Genomic DNA, 24,551 nt, shown 5'->3' on the forward strand with positions numbered 1-24,551 from the left:
TCCGGCCGGGCGGGAACCCGGCGCAGCTGTGACGTCAGCCGCCGGCGCCGCGCCACGCCCATAGGTGGAGCGACGCTTCGGAGGAGGAGCTGGCGCCTCGTGCTCTCCCCGCCCGCCCGCCCGGTTTTCAGCTCAAATCCTTGCCCTAGAGTTATTTATTTATTTATTTTATTTTGTTAGAGTTATTTTTAATAGGCTTTGGGGGCCCTGGTGGGTGGCGTGGGTGGCAGGGGAACAGCATTTAATTTCCTTTGGAGTTTGCGATGTGCCTGACACTTCTTGCGTGGTCGGGGGAATAAGAGAATCTATAATCCTTGAAGTAGCAAGCAACTTTGGGAGATCTTTTCCCTTTTTTTTGGGGGGGGGGCGGGTTGCAAACTTCACGGCCGCAGTTACATTTTTGTCGGGGAAGAAGAAAACAGGCGATGAGCATTTCTGAAATGGCCTGGGTACCATGCTCTTTACATTCTTTTTTTTTTTTAATTTTTTTTTTTATTTTTATTTACTTATGATAGTCACATACACAGAGAGAGAGAGAGAGAGGCGCAGAGACACAGGCAGAGGGAGAAGCAGGCTCCACGCACCGGGAGCCCGACGTGGGATTCGATCCCGGGTCTCCAGGATCGCGCCCTGGGCCAAAGGCAGGCGCCGAACCGCTGCGCCACCCAGGGATCCCTCCTTACATTCTTTATGGTAGTTCATCTTCAAAGTAACCTCTTGAGGTTGGGGTTCTTGTTCTAAATGCACAGATTAGGAAGGTGTTCAGGGAGGTTAACGTGTGCTGTTATCCTGCTGCTGGGTGGCCTGGTGGAGTCCACAGTGGGGTCAGTCTGGATGCACAGGTGCGCTAGCTCCTTGTCCCCGTGTGTAGCCGCCAGCCTCTGGTTTTACCGTGGGGGCTGCTGCAGAGGAGCGTATTCGCAGTACAAAATTAAATCTATTTCTACAAAGGTGGAACAGTACTTTTGCAAATAGTAAAATTAAAGTCTAAATGTAATCAACCAAATGCTCATTAAACACTTTTTATCCACCAGGCACTGTGTCTGCTAGAGGTTCAGGCGGAGGCCACATGTGCTTCGTTAGGAATCATTGCTGCGAATTTACCCCAAAGATACAGATACAGATGCAGTGAAACGCCGGAACACCTGCACCCCGATGTTTCTAGCAGCAATGTCCACAATAGCCAAACTGTGGAAGGAGCCTCGGTGTCCATTGAAAGATGAATGGATAAAGAAGATGTGGTCTATATATACAGTGGAATATTCCTCAGCCATTAGAAACGACAAATACCCACCATTTGCTTCGACGTGGATGGAACTGGAGGGTATTATGCTGAGTGAAGTAAGTCAATCGGAGAAGGACAAACATATGTTCTCATTCATTTGGGGAATATAAAAAATAGTGAAAGGGAATAAAGGGGAAAGGAGAAAAAATGAGCGAAAATATCAGAGAGGGTGACAGAACTTGAGAGACACCTAACTCTGGGAAATGAACAAGGGGTGGTAGAAAGGGAGGTGGGCGGGGGGGGGGGTGTCTGGGGTGACGGGGTGACTGGGTGACCGGGCACTGAGGGGGCACTTGGCGGGATGAGCACTGGGTGTCATGCTATATTTTGGCAAATCAAATTCCAATAAAAAAAAAAAAGGAATAAGGAAAGAAAGAGAACTACTGGGGTGCCTGGGAGGCTCAGTCGATAGAGAATAGGACCCTTGATCCCGGGGTTGTGAGTTTAAGGTCTGCATTGGGCATAGAGTTTACAGAAACAAAACACAAAACAAAACAAAACAAAAAACTACTTTAGGGAAAATGAGTTATCTTGACCTAGACTGGCTACATCAAGCCAATAAAAGGAGAACAATAACCTGATGAATTGCTGCAGAACAGAAACTCAAGATTCTTTACCATAGCACCAAGAGAAGAGTAGCTTGACAAAGAAGAATGTACAAGGCTTAAGGTATTGAAAGAAGTGCCAGTCAATACTCTGGAAATTCAGCAACAGGAAAAAACCCCGTAAGGGTCTATTTTAATCACCTCTGTGACAGGGTCTAGCCCAGTGCCTGGTGCAGAGTCTCTTTCAATGTTCACCCAGAGTTAAATATTTTTAACAATGTTGATGGACCTGCAATGTACGTTCACTATCTTCAGCTCAAGTCACATTTGTGTGGATGCAATTTGATCCTGCCTTACAAGTGGAAGCTTAAAATAAGAAATCCTACGTAAACGCTTTCCCCACCATCATCTCCTGTTCTTATTTTCCTCCTGTGGTGTTAACAGAGTAAGGTTTTCCCTATTAGTCACCCAGTGCTTACATATTTACAGGAAATATGCCTCATCTCCAAGAACTACTCCTGCCACATGATCTTGTTTGATCCTACAGAGATCCCAGAGGTCCAGGAGGTGAAATGACTCTGAATTCCCCTAGATGAGGCATTTTAAAAGGTCTACATCTCCTGGAATTTGAGGGAGTTACACTAGAGTAAGAAGGGCTGATGACCAAAATATGTAATTTTTATTCATTTGCCCAAGAGTGAAAGTTTAACCATGATCATCTGAAAAGAAGAGGGTAACGATGAAATTTATTTGTGCTTATGTTACCATCTCCCAACCAAAAGTCTTTAAAAGTAACTCATCAGTGCCTACAAAAGACATAATCCAGTAGAACTCTTTTTAAAAACATTAATGCATCTTTCACAAGGAAAACAAAATATAGAAAGAAAAAAAATCTGAAAAGATAATTCAAAGGCAGGGTCTAAAGTCATCTGTACTCATGGGTGGTGGTGAGAGGTGATATCATTTGCTAAGTAAGATGCTTGGAAATTCAGCATCTTGCAAATAACAATGTCAGTCTTTTCTCCTTGCTTTTTAATTTGTAAAAGGAGAATAGTAACATTTGCCATTTATTGAGTGCTTACCATATGCCAGGCACTGACCTGACCCAAACTGTAAAATACGAATTTTTCTGAATTCTTAGGAGTTGACACAATCCCCATGTGTATGAGGAGCAAAGCTAGAGTAGTGAAATACCTTTGCCTACCATCCCATGGCTAGTGAGTTCTGATGGTTCCTTGAGCTGTTGGGAGGATCTAGTGACACAGTTCAGTCTCACTGTGCTTCTGGTCACTGGGACACGTTGTCATGTGTAAAATAGTGGTGACCCTGGCCTAATGTTAACAGAAATAATAGCTACAGTTTATTGAAAGTCTACCATGAAACAGTCTCTTCACATAGATGTCATCTCTTAATTTGCACCAAAATATATGCATAAAGGTTTTATCTTTTCCTTTTCACAGAGGAGGAAACTGAGGCTCACATGACTAGGAAGTGTCAAACCTAGGCTTGTCTGGTCCCAAAGCCTGTGTTCTTTCCAACCTCTTAGATCTCTGGTTGCTTGTGAAGATAATCCCATGTGTCTGACCGGCTTGCACAGGCTAGCCACCCCATCCACCTCCCCCCTGCCTGAAGTGAGAGAGTTATACACACAATCCATGCCCCTCTGTAAGTCAGGCCTTGCCAGGTTCAAGACAGCCACTAGATCTCGCTCCTTAGTTTCTTTGTCATCTCCTGGTCCTCAGCTAGAGACCCTAAATATGCATCTTCTATTTGTGACTCACTCTGTTTTTCTGTTTTGCTTATTATTAATAAAAATAGCCGACAAAACAAACAGTAAGACAACCCACAAAATATGAATGAACAACACATACCCACAGTCTCCTTTTTTTGTTCTGTTTTGTTTTCTTTCCTGTTTTAGACACTCAGGGTGGTTAACAAAATCTACCAGAATATATCTTACTTGTTTTTAGGATCTGTCAGAAAAATTGTTATGCTGTTTTGGATCTGAAGCCTTTTTAGTCCACACCCTTATTTGGCATGAGGTAAGCTCAGGAATAAGAGAATAAACAGTTGCTTGTATAACATTACCATAGAGAGTGAGTTATTATATGACACCTAAACAGAGAAACTCTCTCTCTCTCTCTCTCTGAGAAACTCCTTTTCTGAATCCAGAATGATGTAAGACACAAGAGGTCTCCTCTCTGTTCTCAAACCCTGAGCCTGCTTTCTCTCCTGCCCTTTGGCACCCTGGTGTTTTCCTTAACATTATGAGTTTGTTTAGTGTTTTCTCTTCCTGTTATGTGGTAAGCTTTATGAACCTGGGGACTAAGTTTCCCTACTGTTTTAGTCCTATTCCCATTAATAATTGATTTTCAGTCAAGAGTAGTGGGAAAAATATTAAGAACATAAATAGATTAGATATGAATTCAAGTACCTGACAGGGAATCTGGACTTTATCTTATAATCCAGTTGTTCTCATCTGTTTTTCCTACACCAGATTATAAAGGATGTGAAACACTCCTCCCAGTAATGATCAGTCTTTTTGGGTACATGTAGGGTGGTGGTGGTGGTGGAGGGGTGCAGGCCGAGAGCAGCCATATAGATAGATCTCCAAAGAGAGGTATGTTTTTTTATTATTAAAGATTTATTTATTCATTTTAGGGAAAGAGAGAGAGAGAGACATTATGTACGTGTGAGTAGGGGGAGGGCGAGGGAGAGAGAATCTTCAAGCAGACTCCTCACTGAGTGAGGAGCCCAACTCTAGGCTTGATCTTGTGATCCTGAGATCATGACCTGAGCTGAAATCAAGAGTCAGATGCTCAACTGACTGAGCCACCCAGGTGTCCCAGGTGTCCCATTTTTTTTTTTAATCTCTAAATTGATTGTGAAAATCACCTTCCCAGTCCAACCAGGGGTAGTGAAGAGAGTAAAGAGTCAAAAAATTTTTGAATGGGAACATGGACAGATGAAGAAGTGTTTTTGGAATGGCTGTTCAAGAGTACTAGGTTGGAAGTGGACATAGAATCAGAGACAGAAGAAAATTATAGTCTTACTTTTACTGCTGTAAAAATCTGGGCTATATTGTGGATACAAGTTGAAGAGCAGGGTGAATGTGAAAATATGTTGATGGAAGAATTGATAGGAGGAACAAAGGAAAAGCTATTACCATATTTAGAGAATTTGAGTTTCACTGATGGAGAAAGTGTGATTCTAACAGAGATAGGGTAGTGAAATGAAGAAGCTCATTTAGAGCAAATGAATGATGAATTTTTATTTACTATCTAAGTTCGCATCCATTAGAATTAACTATTGCTTTTCACTTTTGCAAGTAGTTTTGGAATCAAGCATTCCTCCTTACAAATATTTAGTTTTGAGAAGGTGTGTAGTTTGCTAGGTACACATCATTTAATGGCATCACAACGTGTGCTTACACATGTTCCTTTTTCTCTGAACGGAGACCTTTTCTTTTGTTTTCCAGGTAATCTTTCTTTGTTGTTGTTAACGTGTGAAGGCTTTTACCTTTCAGAAATATGTGTGAATGATGATGGTTTGAACAGCTTGGAATTACTCAAATTCTCTTTCTCTTTTTTTTAAATAAAAATTTATTTATTTATTTTGGGTAGAGGGGCAAAAGGAGAGGGAAAAAGAGTCTCAAGCAGACTCCAGGCTGACCACAGAGTCCAATGCAGGGGACTGGATCACAGGGGACTGGATCTCGTGACTCATGAGATCATGACCTGAGCTGAAATCAGGAATAGGGCACATAAGCAACTATGCCACCCAAGTGCTGCTGGTCAAATTCTAGGTTCATGTCTATAGCTCAGTTTTTATTTTTTTATATTTATTTATTTAAAGATTTATTTATTTATTCATGAGAGACACACACAGAGAGGCAGAGATGCAGGCAGAGGGAAAAGCAGGCTCCCCTCAGGGAGCCTGATGCAGGACTTGATCCCAGATCCCGGGATTGCACCCTGAGCCGAAGGCAGATGCTCAACCACTGAGCCACTCAGGCATCCCTATAGCTCAGTTGTTATAACCCAGACTAGAGTCCTTTCTTTCCTGGGAAAAATATTCTGTGGCTTCATGTGGTTGATACTCTTCAAAGACAGCAGACAGCACACCCTTCCCTTTATGCATATGCCACTCTTTCTGTCAAGAGAAGGATTCTATTTCCCTTCCCCTGAACTTGAGTGGCTACGTGGCAGGCCTCCACTAACAGATTTAATGGCAGAAGTGATACTCGACCAATTCTGGGCTTAGCTCTTCACAACTGGGCAGCTTTTGATTTTGCTATTTGGAACCCAGCTGTCATGTTGTAAGGAACTTTAGGCTATCCTGCTTTAGAGTAAGGTGACGGGAAAAGGCCATTGATGATCTAAAATCATATGGAGAGAAAAAGCCTATAAAGGAGGAACAAAACACCCCAGGTGGGACGCCTGGGTGGCTTAGTGGTTGAGTGTCTGCCTTCGGCTCAGGGTGTGATCCTGAAGTCCTGGGATCGAGTCCTGCATCGAGCTGCCTGCCAGGAGCCTGCTTCTCTCTCTGCCTGTGTCTCTGCCTTTCTCTCTCTCTGTGTCTCTCGTGAATAGATAAAACACACATACACACACACACACACAGACACACACACAAAAAAAACATCCCAGGCAAGAGCCGCCTCCAGAAGCCTAGACACAAGAGTGAGGCCTTCCATCCCAGCCTCTCCAACTGCTGAATATAGCTTCATGAGTGACTTCAGCCTACACCACCTGGAGCAGAGGAACTGCCTAATAAACTGACAAAATTGGTAGCAAGAATAAATCAGGGATCTCTGGGTGGCGCAGCGGTTTGGCGCCTGCCTTTGGCCCAGGGCGCGATCCTGGAGACCTGGGATTGAATCCCACATCAGGCTCCTGGTGCATGGAGCCTGCTTCTCCCTCTGCCTATGTCTCTGCCTCTCTCTCTCTCTCTGTGACTATCATAAATTAAAAAAAAAAAAAAAAAAAAAGAATAAATCATTGTTCAAGCCCCGAAGTGTTAGGATGGTTTGTTATACAGCAATTAATGACATATACTTATATACTTAAAATTCCTTTTTATCATGTGATAATTAATAGATAAAAAGAAATATAGGTCACACAGTGTGTAATGGAAATGAAATTTCTCTGTACTTTTAGGGTTTCTGGTTGGGAATGCCATAAGACAGATTAACAGGAGAAAAGTATATAGATTTTCCTTAATACAATTTTGCATGCACAAGGAGACCCAAGATAATGAAGCCTCGAGGAAGTGGCCTATGCACTTACATACTAGATTGAACAAAGTGGTGCTTGTGGAAAAATAACTAAAATATATGTGGAGATTTAAGGAAATTAAGAGTTATTTTAGTTGGTGTACTGAGTTCTCTTGACTTCTACTCCTTGTTTCTGGTGATAAGAATATTTCTTTCCTCTGGGCTTAGAGAGGGCATCTTTCACATGGGTGTTTCATCTTCCACCTTCAGGAAGAAGGAAAGTCAGAATGCCCTTCTTGCATCTGCTATTTTGCAAGTGTCTTTAACTCAAAATAATCAATATTCCAAAGCTGCATATTTTGGAGCTGTGTATCCCTCAAATGCATGATCATAACACTTATGTGAACCTGCCTTGTAAGAACTAGAACAGTCACAAAACTATTGAAGCTAAATCTGTGACCCAGTGAGAGGTAATCACTATCTTTAATTCTGTATTGATTATCTCCTTGCTTTAAAAAAATATATAGTATTGTCATTTATCTGTTACCAAATAACAGTTTAGTGAGACAGACATCTTTAGAGAAAGCAGCCTTCTCAGCTCTCTTTGTGAACCTCCTAAAGGGAGGGGGGTGTGGGGATTATAGCTTCTGAATTGCAAGACTGCAGAGGGAGACTTTAAGTGGAAGATGCAGAAAGCTCCTGCAGCTGGGACTTTAGTGGGCAAAAGTCTGTCCCTCACCAGGCAAATCGACAGGATGAGAGATGAACGGACTAACTGCTTTGGTGGCACAATGAGAGGAGTTTCTATTGCTTTGGGATATAGCCTGCACTCCCAATGTTTTACAAAGCAAAGGCTTCGTGAAGGTTTTCCATGGATCATAGATACTGAAAGATCGAGATTGGGAGCAAGAGTGTCACACACACACACACACACACACACACACACACACAGGAACAGAGAACTGTTTAGTCTTGGCCAGTGGGGTTATCCCAAAGGCCAAAGGGACCATAGCGGCAAGAAGATAGAAGTATGTCTGAGATTCCAAGGGTTGGTGAAGGAAAAGCAAGTGATAATCAAAAGAAATGTATAAGCCGGCTCAGGTACTTGAAGTCAGAGAACCCCAGTGACACAGATCTCTTGAAGAGCCATGAACGCCCCCATATGATGGTTTGCCAGGACCATGAAGGCCCAAAGCCAAATCACGCTCATACTAATCGAAGTAACACGTTTCTTATCCTTGCTCATCTCCTCTCTGTGTCCTTTGACTCCTTGCCGCTCAGAGTATGATCCTAGGACGAGTGGCACCAGCTACTTGGGAGCTTGTTAGACATGCTAAACTGCAGGCCCCACCCACACCTATGAAATCATCTGCATTTTCACAAGATCTCCAGGTGATCTATAGACACCTTAGAGTTTGTGGAGCAGGGTAACCCGGAGCTGGGACTCACCAATTGGTCTCGGTGTGGTGGGGAAAGCTATCTGGGAATGAGAAAAATCAACCACATGCCCCACTTGAACCAGGGGAAAGCCTTCCTCACTGAATACACCTTGAAGGGGAAGTAGGAGACAAAAGTTAAAGCTGCCTTTTTTTTACATCCCTCATGTTGTGCTTTTTCAACAGACTGGAGATAGGCATTTATGAAGATTGGTTTCTTTTTTTCCTTTTCTACTTTTAGAATAGCTGTTTTTCAGAGCATGGGCTGCTTCAAAACTACCTGGGCTGTCTCCAGAGCTGATGAATTGGAACTGGTGGTGCATTCTTTTCCTTTTTTTTAAGATTTTATTTATTCATTCACGAGAGACACACACAGAGAGAGGCAAAGACACAGGCAGAGGAAGAAGCAGGCTCAGTGCAGGGGGCGGGGTGGGGGGGTACTCGATCCCAAGATCCCAGGATGGCAACCGGAGGCAGAGGCAGATGCTCAACCGCTGAGCCACCCAGGTGTCCCCTGGTGGTGCATTCTTAATAAACACCCTCCTGTTATGGACAGGAACATGGAAGACGGCTGTCTTTGAGTTCCCCGGGCCCCGAAACTTTGCCCTACGGCAGCTACTCCTGTCTTACCCCACTGTTTCTCTGCCATTATGCTAAATAAAGCTGATCACATTGGAAACCAGAGACAGGGGCAGAGTCCCCGCGGTTGTGGAGGAGGACCATCGCCTTCCTTCTTACCCCTCTCTTCCATTTTGTTGCTTTGTGGACACCTTAGCCCATCTTCTTTCCCAGCCCATGTGAGATCTTCATCTCTTAGGCCTCTGGTGTTTTTTTTTTTTTGTTTTTTTTTTAAAGATTTTATTTATTTATTCATGATAGTCACACAGAGGGAGACAGAGGCAGAGACACAGGCAGAGGGAGAAGCAGGCTCCATGCACCAGGAGCCCGACGTGGGATTCGATCCCGGGTCTCCAGGATCATGCCCCGGGCCAAAGGCAGGCGCCAAACCGCTGCGCCACCCAGGGATCCCGGCCTCTGGTGTTTTTAATGCAGAAGAGGGAGCACACTTGGAAATCCTGCCTCACGTTTGCAGGGTGGTGGGAGCACATTAGAAGGCAGCTCGCCCTGCCAGGGCTGTGGCCGTGGGGTGGAGATGTGGTCCTGAGTCCTGGTTGGGACTCTGAATGACTTTTGTTACAGACACTAATCGGAGCTTCTTAGTTATTGTAGACTTATTTCAAGTCTGCGGGCTAGTGTGAGTGAGTAAAAGACCAACACTGATAGTAGTTTTTAGTGGAGAATCCATTAGAGTCTGACTTCATAATTTGGAGCCCGACCCATTTATAAGCTGGAGACTGCTTATGTTACTGTGTGTCAAAGCTTGCATGTGATGAGGTGAATTCTTTAACTCATGGACTCCTGGGGCTGTGATAACTGTCTTCCTGAACAAAAGAAGCTTATGAATTCTCGGTAACACCTGCAGATCCCTCACTCACTGACATGTGGTTCCCCTGAATATTATACAGCATTAGGTTCACCACAATACCAGCTTGTCATGAAAAAAAGTGCAATTCTGATTTTTAAATAGGATTTCAAAATCAAATGTCTCCTTAGTAATTTGTTTTTGTTTAAGGCAAGCCTCATAACATTTCTTAAGCTGTGGAGAAACTAGACAGTAGAAGCCTGGAAGAAGGTAATGAGCGTCTGGAGAGCCTGTTAGGGTGGTGGCTGAGCTCCTCCTGGGAATAGTTTAACTGGAGAATAAGACTCCACAGGCTGCATGTTTCTGAGGGATTACTGCAAACCTGGTTGCTGTCAGGAACAAAGCAAAAGGCAGAATAATGTCAAAGTCCTGTTGCCCAGGATGTTGTGCCACAGACATGAAATGGAGATTACAAAGAAGGAAAGTGTCATTTCCATAGATTTACACCAGGTCTTCACAGGGCTCCTTGAAGACTTCTTTTTTTTAAAAATCTTTTTCCAAAAGCAGCTCACAATACACAGGGAGGGAAATCTATTTTCTCTAAAGACATTAGAAAAATAGTTGAACACCAATGAAAGTTTGTTTACATATCCTTTGAGTATTTATAATTTTTTTCCACTGAAGCAATGTAGTTTTGTGGAAGAAATATGCATTTCAGAATCAGAAAGAGATAGGTATAAATTATGATTTGCTTGTGAAATTATGTGTTCTCGGGCAAGTCATTGACAGTCTATCAGGTTTTCTTATCTAAAAAATGGAAATAAAAGTAGCTCCCTTGTAGGAGCCATTATGAGGACAAAATAACGTGACCATGTCCAGCATGTGCTATACACAGTGGGGGCCGGATAATACTTGTGTAATATATTGGATACTTAGCTTTCCAGTCTGATACATTTTACATATACACAGTAAGTTAAAAGCATGGTATTTTTTAAATGAAAATCAATTCATTGTGGTCAAAACGTCATGAATGTTTAGAATAAATACAGAATTTAATTTATAATAGTGCCATGCTTTGATGGATTAAGGATGTAGTTTTATTTTATATATCCTACCAACCACATTTCTGGATTGACTACACCGTGGAATAAAAACTCATGTTAAGACATAAAGGAAAAGGAAATTTCCCAAATTGTGTGTAAATCTAAAAATAAACATGTGACGATAAGGAATAATAAGTATTAGATTGAATGAAAGGTTGACTAATTGGTTGATTGATTACTCCCAACCCTTTTTTCCTTCTTGCATCTCAAATAAAGCTAATTGCATTGTTTTTTCATTTTGAGGAATCTACTGCTAATAGGTACAGAAAAATAGGAAGAATCAAAAAGTAGCATGAGGGAGATTATAAGGTTGGGACATGGTAGATGACTTTAAGCAGAGTCTTTACATGCAATTCTACATATCCTGCCTCCCTGCTGCAAAGGTAAGTGGAAACATGGCTCATGGGTTCTTCGTGCTTCATTTCAAGTTTGAGTATCTTGAAACTTACCAAATCTTCCAGTGTCTTCATTCATCATCTGACCACTCTGCCAACTGCTACACAGACCAATTCCTCCTCAGTGGCTCTTCTCTCCAGTCCAGAAGATGCCCACAAGGCAGAACAAGAGGAGACAGGTCTCAGGTGAAGAACCTCCCGTGTTGGTAACAACTGTTAATATCATGTCAAGCTTCTGCTCCAAATATCCCTGTGAATCTCATATATATTTATTTTTTATTTAAGATGTTTTTATTTGTATGTTGACATATATTCATACAGAGGCACCTGGTGGCTCAGTCGGTTAAGCATCCGACTCTTGGTTTTGGCTCAGGTCATGATCTCAGGGTCATGATCTGCAGACGCCCAGCAGGGAGTCTGCTTGAGATTCTCTCTCCTTCTCTCCTACCCCTCCTGCTCATACTTCCTCTCTCTTTAAAATAAATAAATAGGGACACCTGGGTGGCTCAGTGGTTCAGCATCTGCCTTCAGCTCAGGGCATGATCCTGGGGCCAGGATTGAGCCCTGCATCAGGATCCCTGCAAGGAGCCTGCTTCTCCCTCTGCCTGTGTCTTTGCCTCTCTCTCAATCTGTGTCTCTTATGAATAAATGGATAAAATCTTTAAAATAAATAAATAAATCTTTTTTAGAAAAAGGAATAAATTCATATATTTAAGAACTTTTTAAGTGCCTGTGTGGTGGCTTTGTACTATGTCAGCATCAGTAAAACTGCATCTATGCTTTCCAGAATTCTCTTCCATGTATGTTTCAGGGTTAGAGTTGTTTATAAAAGAAAATTGCATGAAATTTGGAAGACAGAAAAGAAACAAAGCAATTGTTTCATGCACTGAAGTTTGGTGTAGGGTGCCAGTCACTGTAGCAATCCGTGAATGCTGTCACCAACCTGCTGCCTTAATTTGGTGGCCACGTGGCCAGCACTTGGGCCTGTAGCTTCTCCAGTTCTTGCTGGACCGCCTGCTTTGGCTTCTCTATTCCCTGGGTGGTGTATGGGCTGCACTATGTCAACGGCATTAGCTTCTGCTACAGGTTGCCTATGTCATTGAGGCTGGAGGTGGTGAGACACAGGTGTGGCCTGCAGTTTATCTTTGCCTGCCCCTATTTTACATCTAAATGTTCTTAACTACTGTTCCACCTTAGATGCTGGATCACATCAGATGCAGGCAATGACCTTTATTTTATATCGCTCCTCTGGTTCTGCTTCTCTGGTTGACCCATGACTGATATTACTGCATATTCCAGACACTGCTGGGCTTTGGGGATAACAACGATGAGCCAGGAAAGTACTGGCCTTCATCTTTACAGAACATACAGTCTAGTTTAGGATATTATTGTTATAACACAAAGAAGAGCAACACATGTTTTTTTTCATTTTCTTTTATTTTTTAAAAGATTTTATTTATTTTTTCATGAGACACAGAGAGAGGCAGAGACATAGGCAGAGGGAGAAGCAGGCTCCCTGCAAGGAGCCCGATGTGGGACTCGGTCCTGGACCCCAGGATCATTCCCTGAGCCAAAGGCAGATGCTTCACCACTAAGCCACCCAGGCGTCCCTGTTTATCATTTTCAATCAAGCTGAAAGTTCTTAATATATTTTTATTAAGATTTTTTTTTAACTTTCTAGACTCTTCTTGTTATTTAACTACTATCATCGCATCTTTACGGGTGTAAAGATGACCAGACTGGGATTTAAGACTCTCCTTAAAGCTAAGCAGGGATTTAAGACTACTCCTATCCAAAGGTCAGAAAGTTCATAAGTGGCAGAAATTTATTTACTGGTTCATCTTCTGGCACATGTTTAAAAGATGCAAAAAGTGTGAAAATAAACCAAATTTCTCAGTTTCATGGAACAAACATTACTGTAAGTTGTGTCTGTGCATTGCCAAAATATTTATCAATCCAGAAAACACATAAATCTATAGGATACTTGGCACCATACAGAAAACCATTCTGGATTTTTCATTCCAGTAGATATGACTGTAGAAATATGAACAAATAAAATGCCAGTTGTCTTGGCGACTTTTCCTTTGTTACTAATCTTCACATAATAGGCACCTACAGGTTTCATTTTTAGATCATGTGGTCTGCAGAGAACCTCTATAGAAATCACCCAGTGAAAGAGAGAAATATGCTTCCTTGGCTTTGGGGATTGGACTCAGTAATCCACATTTCAGATATCTAAATGTGGATATCCTTAGATATCTTTATGCATACTAAGATTTAAGAACCTCTTTATATGGCTTTCTGCAGGGAAAGTCTGCAAAAAGTAAAGTCTGATATTTATAAGTACTCATTAATTATTTCTTAGGAAAACTAATGAACCGGGTTATAGCTCCCAAACAAAACCAGGTCCATAATATTCATCTCTGTATTCTGCACCTAGTACGTATTTGGAATATTGAACAAGCTCAATCAGTGTCATAAATGAAATTTTAAATGAATGAATAAATGACAAGGAATGAAAAGAAATAGGTTCTAGTTACAATTCATTATAGGTCAGTTCTCTGACTTTGGGCAATTCACAAAAATCTCTCTGAACTTGAATTTCCACATTCAATAGATGTGATGATAATATTCATCCACATGTCTCATAGCTCCTTGTGGATATCAAATCCTTAAGTGAAATTATTTGTATAAACCCCTCAATATATGGCATGGAGCAACTGCTGAATAAAATGATGTCCACTGTACCAACTAACAGTAATGCTGTGATGGTTTTATAAAGCATCGTGCAGATGCTTTGAGCACTATGATTATTTTCATTATGTATTTGATCAAGTAGGCTGTGTAGACAATTGAACTTTGCTCTGCCCATTAAATAGGTGATTTCTAGAGATGACATCAGGAGGTGTTTGATGTGTAAAAGGGTCCAGAGAAAGACAGGAGCTGAGTCACAGGCCGAAACTCCTTGCTTCCTGTGTGGTCCAGTAGAGAAAGCTCTGCACCAAGACAATATCTGGACAAACTGACTGATTCACAGAAATGCTGGCATTCTTCCTTGCAGGAGACACTACCCCTCAGGTCTGGAAGTGGGGGGAGCTGATAAAAGTGCGTAAGATCTGGCAAAGACTCTCCATTAGCTTCTTGCCCTAAAGTGAAAATAAACCACAGATTTTGCGTGTGAAGTTGGTTAAAGGCCTTGGTTTTTCATATTTTCTCAGTTTAGGGGTTGTATCACCCTTGCACTGACAGATCATATTTTGATTCACTTCAAAAGGCTTTTCCATTAAAGTGACAAAACCCAGGGCTTAAGGGAGTCCTTATCTGCCACACACTTGCAAGGCTACTCTGTGGGTCTCCATGGCAGGCCTAATGGATTTCATTCCTTTAAGTAAGCTACATGTTTTGAAGCTACTGTTTAGAGGTTTGGAAGATGACAAAATTGTCCAAAGTAAGTAGATAACAATAGACATATTTCAGTTACAAGTGGAATCGTATATCTGAGCAGATACTTCTCAATCAAAATTAGTGAGAAAAAAATGACCATCTGAAGGGAAAAAATCAATCAAAAAGGTTAAGTGGATTCTTATAATCATTCAACATAGCTATCAAAGGAGCAAAAATTAGTTAGTTGAGGTACTATATATAATTCAGAGCACCTGCTTGCCTGTATAGTCTTCTGGGCAAATTTATCCTGTATAAGCTCTGTAGTTATAGCCATGTTTTATGGTGTATGACACGGTCCCAGAGGTCGAGCATAATTGGAGGAGGAATTGGCATTTTGTCCCAGAAAGATCTTTGTGTAGGCTGGCCAGTGACCTACTATGGCTGTGGCCTGGCTCAGGATGATGAGCTAGTTGATTGATTCCTTAATCTTGGGAACATAAGTAAGCAGAAGGAATGTGGTGTTCAGCATAGCAGGTAATCTGAGCATGACGTGGCCACCATGACCATGTGTAAACTGCATGCAAAGCCTGACTGCTAGGAGAACTGGAAGCAGGAATACAGAGAGGTCACAGTGGTCCACAGAAGCCAACAGAGGGTAGCCTCTGTTCTTTTTGGTTTCCCAGTTTTTGATCCTAGGAGGCATGACTGTTCTTTGCTCTTTTGCTCCAAGAATCCCCTCTATTTGAGATCTCCCCTCCTGAACTGGGAGTTGCTTGGGTAAGTCTTATTTTCTTTCAACCAGTAGATGTCTCATTAGAGCAATCAAAAGGATCAGTCTCAGTGGCATCGTAGTGTAGTGGTTAGAACACAGATTCTGGAATAGGTTTCCTGGGTTCATAATCCCAGCACTATCACCTGTTGGCTGAGTGAGTTTATACGAGTTACTTAACATTTCTGTGGCTCATTTTCTCATCTGTAAAACAAAGTTACCTCGTAGCTACCTTGAGGATTGAATGAGTTTATTATATACAGGAACATTTAGAATAATGCCAGAGCACATAGTAAACACTAAGTATTGATAAGAATTAATCAGACATACAAGAAAAAGAATGAGAAATAGAGACCATGGGGGGGGGGAGAGAAGAGAGAGAGAGAGAGAGAGAGAGAGAGAATGCTTGTGTGAAGATTGCAATAACCTACATTTAACTACATCCAAGGCAATGTCCTGTCCTCATCTCCTCCCCTTACCTTTTAAAGTTGTCTCTGTTACCATACACACTGCCCACTTTCCTTCTGCCATCTTGAGTACTCGTTCTTCATTTGTCTTTGCTGACTCCATGTCCTCTCTCTGGCTGATTCTGGACTTCGTCAGGGCTCAGTTCTGTGACTTCCTCTCATTCTTCCCTAAATTCTTTCTCTGGGTGATCTTACCATTTCTTTAAATACCATCTGTATTCTAAAGATTCCCAAATTTGTCTTCCAGACTAGTCCTCTCCATAATCCAGATTTCTTACAGAATGTTCGCCTGGTTGTCACTGATTCAGATTGGTGTTCTTCTGCGTCCCAGCTGCCCCTACTCCTGCTCCCCTTCACACAGAATGGTGTCTGTCACCCATGACTCATCATGCAGCTGTTTCAACCCAAACTTCAGAGTTGTCCTCAAGTGTCCCTTTTCTCCTAACCACTCCATTCAATCCAGTGCCAAGTCCTATCAGCTTATCCTCCAATTTTTAGCACAAATCGATCATTTTTTCCAATCTCTGTTGACCTGCTACCATATCTCTCACTAGACTACCATATCTTTCAGTAAAGCCTTTTAATTGGCTGCCCTACTTCCACTCATGTTCTGCTAAAGTACGTGCCCACACTACAGCAAAAGTTATCTTTATCTGTCTAAAAGCCATGCTGCTCTCCTACATCTCAGTGGCTTCCCATTGCACCTATACCAAAACCCACACTTCTCACTGTAGTTCATATATCCCTCCATGATATGGGTCTTGTCCACTTCCCTACCCTTGCCTCAAACCATCACCCCCTTGCTCTCTGGCCTTTCTGTGCTTGGAACAAGTCTTCTTCTAATCATTTGCCTTTTTATTCCCTTTGCTGGAGTGTCCTTTTCCCAGATTCTTTGCATATCTCACTCATTCTCTTCCCATCCTTCCCAACTCTGCTTTAAGCTCTGCCAGAGAAGTTGCCTGCTCTGATCATTCATGCTATAAGGTTATTCCCCAGTTAATTTTTATCTGTCTATTTCTTTTATAGCCAGAATCACAACAACTCAAATTTTGGTTCATTATCTGCTTTTCTCACTAGAATGTAAGCTTCATGAGGGCAGGGACCTTGTCTGACTTGTTCACTGCAATTTCTCAGTGCTTGTCATAGTGTTCAATGATTGAGTGAATGGATGAATGACGTCTTGATAAGTTCCCTGGTTTCAGTCCCGACTGAGCCCAGGGCTAACTGTCTGAATTTAGAATTCCTGTCTGCTGTGGAATATTTGTATCCTTGGTTATATTTGCCTAAGCAAGTTTGAATGAGTTTTTGTAAAAAACAAAAACAAAACAACAAAAAATTTTTTTTAAATATTTATTTACTTATTCATGAGAGACACAGATGAGAGAGAGGCAGAGACACAGGCAGAGGGAGAAACAGGCTCCTTTCAGGGAGCCCGATGTGGAACTTGATCCTGGATTCCGGGATCATGATCCAGGATCACCATCTGAGCCGAAGGCAGGCGCCCAACCACTGAGCCATCCAGGCGTCCCAAAACAACAAACATATTTTGACAAATATGCTCTTTTTTCTACTAACTTAAATATAATCATGAGTGAAACGTGACAAATATGGATAATTGGCTGAAATACACTGCTGCACATGCAAAGATACGGCACTGCAGAATGGGACCACTGGAGTTCAGGCAGCTTTCCCGAGAGAAAGCTTGAAATTGTCCTTGGGCTGATGCACAAGTCTGAACTTGGCATATGAAATGTGATTTGAGTGCTATTGTTTCAAAGTTCACTTTGTTTTGAGAGTTTGATATACAAAGTCATACATCCCCAAGCCTTTGTGTATCAAGTTAACCTGACACTGAGCCATTCTATTCTATTTGTTCCAACTTCACCTTTAACTTTCCTCTCAACAGCAATGATTTGCCTAGAAAACATCTCACATTTGCATACGTGTCAAAAAACTGCACTCACTGAGATGTCTAGATTTAGTGTCGATGCATTTTTTTCTTTTGCTTATGAATTCACCTTTTCTTACATATCTCAGAGATATGAACTAATTTTGTACTTCATTCTTTAGCAATCCATTCTTGTTTTTTTGTTTGTTTTGTTTTGTTTTTTACTATTTTGGCCTTGTGTAGATGTCATTTTCCCCATTTTACAAATGGATCTCAAGAAGTTAAATGCTTTTCCGGAGTTTACAATGAGTGAGGGGCATACACTGGTCTGGGTGGCTCCAAACCATCTTATCCAAAGAATAATTAAGAATTCATTAAACATCAGGGAAATGCAAATCGAAACCACGAAATGGAAGTGCTAGTCTCAAAAGGACAAGAAATGACAAGTGTTGGTGAGGATGTAGAGGAAAGGGAACTCTTGTTCTCACTATAATGAGAATGTAAATTGGCGCAGTCACTATGCAAAAAATTATGGCGATTCCTCAAAAAATTAAAAATAGAATTATCATATGATCCAGCAATTCTACATCTGGGTATTTATCCAAAGAAAACAAAAGCACTAATTTGAAAAGATATATGCTCCCCTATGCTCATTTTAGCATTATTTCTGTTAGCCAAGACTTGGAAACAACCTAAATGTTCATCAATGGATGAATGGATAAGAAATATATACACACATATATACACACCCACACAGTAGAGTATCATTTAGCCATAAAATGAATTTCATAGAATGAAATCTTGCCATTTGCAACAACATGGATGGGCCTTGAGGGCATTATGCTAAGTGAAGTAAGTCAGACAGAAAAAAAGATGAATACCATATGAGCTCAATTATATGTAGAATCTACAAGAGAAAAAACAAAACAAAAAAACCTCTGAGCTGGGGTATATAGAGAACAGATTGGCAGTTGCCTCAGGCAGAGAGGATTGGGTTGAGCAAAATGGGTGAAGGGGGTCAAAAGGCATACACTTGCATTTTTAAAATTAATAAGTCATGGGGATATCATGTATAGCATGGTTACTGTAGTAGATAATATGGTATTGCATAGTTGAAAATAGCTAGGAGAGTGAATCTTGACAATTCTTAGCATGAGAGGGAAGACATTGTTAACTCTGTATTGTGACAGATATTAACTGGATTTACTGTGACGATCATTTCACAATATATACCAATATATATACTAATCAATATATATTGATTCATTACACTGTACGTTGGAAACTAATACAACGTTATGTCAATTATATCTCAATCAAAAAGAAAAATTATGCATGCAGAATTTTCAAAGAAAGTGGGAAAAATTGGATTGCATACCCTTAACCCAATTCCTTCCTAAAAGATATAAATATGAGTTGAAGTTACAAAAAGGGACTAAGAAAGGATCTTTGTAGGAGGTTGTTGGAGGGCATTCCTTGTCCCCTCCCCTCAGGCATGTGGGTAGAGAAAGGCTTCTTAATCACTCCCAAGTCTAGTGAGAGGGCTTTAGAGGGGGCTGAATCCTGGTTTGCTATGTATCTCCTGGGGGTACACAAGACACCACTGGTTGACTTAACCAAAGACAAACCAAAGGCAAAGACTACAGTCGGAACTAGTCCTGATGGCCAGATGAGGAGAGTGAACACCAGCGGAGCACTGAGAGGTGTGATAAGCATGTGTGAGCTCCTATCAGGGGAATGCCTCAGAACACAGCTAGGTGGAAGCTATATGAAGGACCCTTTCCTAGGGGAGGCCTGCCAAAATAAGGCCAAAGCAGTAGGAAGTGGATCCTTCACTGGGCAGGAAGTGGGGAGTGGAGGACCAGAAAAAGTTAGCTGGAGAATGTCTCCACGAGGAAACTGTGCAGACAGATGCAGTTCAGCCTTGATCCACTGGGACCAGAAAGCACCAGTAGTAAGTCAGAGCAGAACTATTCAAGCAAGTCCTTTGTTTTTATTTTCTCTCACTTCCTTGCCACTCTGCTCTGATGGGGTGGGGACACTGGGAGAAAGGTTGCACAGAAGTTAGGAATTGTGACAGTGAACTGGGACAAGAAGCTGTAGCGTCATGGAAACCACGAGAACTGGCCAGGCCCCCACTCCCTTCCCAACTGCAGGCTGCTCCTGAAGTAGGCCTGAGCCAAAGGGGACAGATTAGAATACTACATTCAGCTGAACTGCTATTATGTCGAGAAGCCACTGAAGAATGACATGACCCACTCGGGTTTTTATCTGGGTCCAAGGTGAAAGATGAGGGGTTTTGCAGGGGATATTTGTGATAAAGAGTAAACTTGGAGTTTTCACCCTTTCCAATTCTACTTGTTTAGCACATTGGTTACAATTATGTAGAGCATAACAGTTACATATACAATACAAGCAATCACATGTATATAATTCCATAAAATGTAGGTTTTTGCATTTTTCATTTTGAAATTGAAGGATTTCAAAAATTTGGTTGATGAATGTAGTACAAAAAGTTTTTCCAGGGGCACCTGGGTGTCTCATTCAGTTGAGTGTATGACTCTTGGGCTCAGTTCAGGTCTTGATCTCAGGATCCTGAGTTTAAGCCCCGTGTTGAGCTCCATACTGGGTGTGGAGCCTACTTAAAAAAAAAAAAAAAAAAAAGCAAATCAAATCAAAAACCCTTCCTTTATTTACCTCCTAGATTACCTTCCATAAATCATGCTGTAGTAAAAGAATCACATGGCTCCAGCTAGAACCATTGTTTCCCATGGGATGGTTACCTGTAATGTAGGTATTTTTTACACTTAATTTTCTCTGCCAGTTATGGAGAGCTCTTTTGGGGGGAGGGGGAAAGGATACTTTTCAATAAATCTTTCTTCCATACAAGCATAGGCACACCTACTAAAGACTTATCGTTCATATAAGGATTCCACAGACTCAAGTCTCACTTAGTTTTAAAATGTTCCAGATGGTACAACTTCTAAGTCAACTTATTTGATACCACACGATCAGATCTCTCATTTTGCTGAGCCATCACTCCAACTCCAAATGGTACATGTCTGTGTGGTAGTACACTCTCTACCAGAGAAGAGTCCTAGCCAGGTTTAAGGCTTGCAGAGTGTCAGTGTATGTAATCGACATGTAGGGATTACATACAGATGGAAGCTTGTGGATGTCTTGCAAATATATTTCTATAATTACTTTTACAGATGGAAAATGCAGTGATGAACAAGGAAAAAATTGGTTTCTAAAGCATTAGAAATATGTTCAAACAGTTACCTTCCCCCAAGCATAAACTTGACCAACTTTGGCGTCAGATCTTGGCATGCTTTCTTCTCTCTTCAAGGCAGGATTTGTTTTTTAAGTTTTCCATGGGTCTTTCCATGCCTGCTAAATTTCTTTTCTGATTTCGACAATTTCTCTATATATTTCAATTACTAGTCAAGAAGTCATACAAATAGGAACTAACTTTAATGAAGTTAGGAGAATTAGCTTGATTGTTCATAGCCAATGCTTGCCTGTTCCCATGGCTTCTTCTCTCCTCCTTCTCCACTGATACAATTGGCCACCTAGGTTCTAAGTGTAGCCACTCTGGAAGATTCTCAGGGGCCCTATGTAAGAAAATGCTTACTCATCATTCTACAAATCTTGTCTTGAGATTTAATCCATTTGCCTCTTGTGGTTTGCTCTGTTAATTCAATTACCTTAGAAAGAATAAAAATACGACTCACTAGAATCTAATTCCGTTTTGTATCTCTTCTACCTTTCCTAAATATTTCTGATTGGTATTTTGTTATAGATTGAATTTTTAGAAGAATTTTTGGCACATCCTTCATTAAGTATGAATCCTATCAATTTACATTTAAACCAGCAGAAAGAATTTTATCACAAATGCTGTCCAGTAAGAAGCCATAAAAATTCGAATTCATGTTACTTCTGAATAACAGAAATCTCTGTCAAATATAATTTTCAAAAGATCCTCAATATATAACCATGAAAAATACAATAAAATATACTGTAGTAGCCTGAAAGCCTCTTGCCTCCACCCACCCCTCTTTAAAAATTTATTTGTTTTATTTTATTTTATTTTAATTCAATCCCCTGGCTCCTTTTTTTTGTCTCTTCTCTCATCCTTCAGTTTACAGGTTTCACGGCTCCTCTAGGTCACCCCACTACTATCTTTGTACAAAAAGTGTTACTCAAAAGAAAAATAACTTAAAATTCTTATTTCTAATCTTTAAAAAGGAAGAGATCTGTAATAAAAGAGGAAACATTTATACAATCACAGTATCCTCCTCTTAGTGGATATTCCAAAGTAGAAAACACTGGCAATTAGAAATAACATGGAGAGATAGTTCCAGAGTGCCATCCATGACCCAGGAAAAGCTGAGACCTGCTGCTGGGGCAGCAGTAAGTTTCCTCCAGGGTCTTGCATAAGCATGTAAGACGGCTCACTCTTCTTTTTTACTTTCAACGTGTAATATCTTTAATATCTCTTCTTCCATAGTTGGACGGTATTAGAGGTGTGTTTCAGAGTACCTGTCAGAGCAACAGTTTATTGAACTAGAATGGATAACTGACCCAAAGGCCATTAAGCCACAAACTTGTCAGCAGCCTGTGAGGTCAGGCTGTACCGGAAAAGCCCGAATGGTCAGAGTCTCTCTGGGGACACTTGTACTAAGAAACCTGGTGACAAGTGAAACCAGCTGCAGGGTTCGACCTGGGAAGTCCTTACACAGAGCTGAGGTTAGGGTGCTTATTCTGAGGCCGTGTGCAAGATAAAGAAAGCAGATCAAGAAAAAGAAGACTGGAGCAGACACCTAAGGAGAGGCAGAAGGGAGAAACCCCAAGTGCGGGGCAGAGGGAGGAGGGGACAGTGAGGAAGAAAATGCACTTTGATGTTCATATTTCTGGAAGTCCAGATTTCTTTTGGTTCTTGTTATTGAAATCTATGAATTTCTGTATTCTAAAGGCCAGCCTCCTTTTTTTAAATTAAAGATTTTATTTATTTATCATGAGAAAGATACACACGGAGAGAGGGAGAGACACAGACAGAGGGAGAAGCAGGCTCCCTCTGGGGAGCCTAATGTGGGACTTGATCCCAGAACTCCGGGATCTTGACCTGAACCAAATGCGGACATCCAACCAGGGAGTCACCCGGCTGTTCTGAGACTCCTTTTTTTTTTTCTTTTTTCTTTTTTACTTAAGTTAATTTGAATAGGTTTCTGTTCTTATAAAGTGGGGTGATATTTGGACAGAGTAAGTGAGATGCTATTCTTGCTCAGGCCTCGACATCCTTCTTCCTCTACTCTGGCAGCAGGGAGCACCTGCTGCCAATCCCCTGCTGCCAATCCTGTCTAGACCCTTGATAGGATTTTTAACCTCAGAAATCTATAGGAGGAAAAACATTCAAGGCTGAGTATTTGAGCTTATCAAGTAGATTTTTATAAATGCTTGGCAGAGACAATCATTTTGAGTGAGAAGATTTTTTAAGGATCAAGGACTAAGACCACAGAGAGGGAGAGAAAGAGACATGAAACCCAGAAGGGTTGAGATTTGCCAAGATTCTGATTTGAGTGACATCAATGAATTTGTCTGAGTTTTACCCAGAAGTGAATGAATTACATTTTCTGCCATCAGGGGAACATTGATGCTTGAGATGGAAATAAGTATATTTACAAAAAATTTAAATGTAAAGTCAATTTAAAAGAAAGAGTTACATTTTTCTATCTGAGTTTATGGCTAGTAGAAATGGTACCCAGAATATCAAGCTGTAAGAAAAGACAGCAATTGCAGGAGAGCAATTACACAAAGAAATAGAAATCCTATATTTTCTCCTCCAACACACACAGTGTACAAAATACTCTGGGATAGGAGTCTCTCTACCTATCAAAGAATAGGAGCTTACATGTCCTGAATGGTGGCTACTACTAAATTCTGTAATAAGAATTCTACTCCACTTATCTTATCTGCAAGTCCATCTACATCCATCACAAAGCAGTATGCTTATTATCATCCCCGTTTAGCAGATGAGAGAACTGAGGCCTAAAGAGATCAATGTCCATGGTTTCAAGGCAATCCCATGGAGTTGTGTTAAAATGACACACTTGCCACTCCTCCAGGACAAGAAACATCTGAGGAGAGTCTGAATCCCAGCAGTGCTATTCAAGAACTATTTGTCTTTATAGTTATTCGGGAAGCACTTTGGCATTATGGAAAAATCAAGAACTCTGGAATCAGACTTGGGTTTGCAGTCTCTGTGAAATTAATTAAGCCAGGAGGCCACTAGACTGAGGTGACCCTACTGCCATGGCAGCAGTTTCAGAGGGAAACTTATAAGCCAGGGGCCTTGGACCCTACTGAATGGTATCTGTTGGGTTCTCCCCTCTTCTGACTACATGAAGATTCTCCTCCCTTTTGTAGCCAGTATGGACTTAGGGACTTGGATGCTAGGCCCTGCTCTGTTGCTAGCTGGGCATGTACTCCTTGAATCTCTTTCATCTGTATGTTTTATTTCTAAATTGAGGGAGTTTGGACAAGAATAGGATTTCTAAGACCTATTCTAAAAGCCTGTTATTCTAATCATCTTCTTGAAAAGCACTGCTAACGGCCTAGGAAACATAAATTACAAGCACAGG

The 24,551-nt window shown here is 41.2% G+C and overlaps 1 long non-coding RNA gene across 1 annotated transcript; it reads left to right on the plus strand.

The window, feature by feature from the left end:
• The first annotated feature begins 68 nt into the window (after nucleotides 1-68).
• On the plus strand, nucleotides 69-12,048 carry LOC140623534 (uncharacterized). Its single transcript, XR_012023130.1, has 4 exons — nucleotides 69-693; nucleotides 1,035-1,341; nucleotides 3,801-3,872; nucleotides 11,251-12,048. It is a non-coding gene; the product is annotated as an uncharacterized lncRNA (long non-coding RNA).
• Nucleotides 12,049-24,551: the final 12,503 nt, after the last annotated feature.

Source organism: Canis lupus, chromosome 33, assembly GCF_048164855.1.
Source record: "Canis lupus baileyi chromosome 33, mCanLup2.hap1, whole genome shotgun sequence".
NCBI lineage: Eukaryota > Metazoa > Chordata > Mammalia > Carnivora > Canidae > Canis > Canis lupus.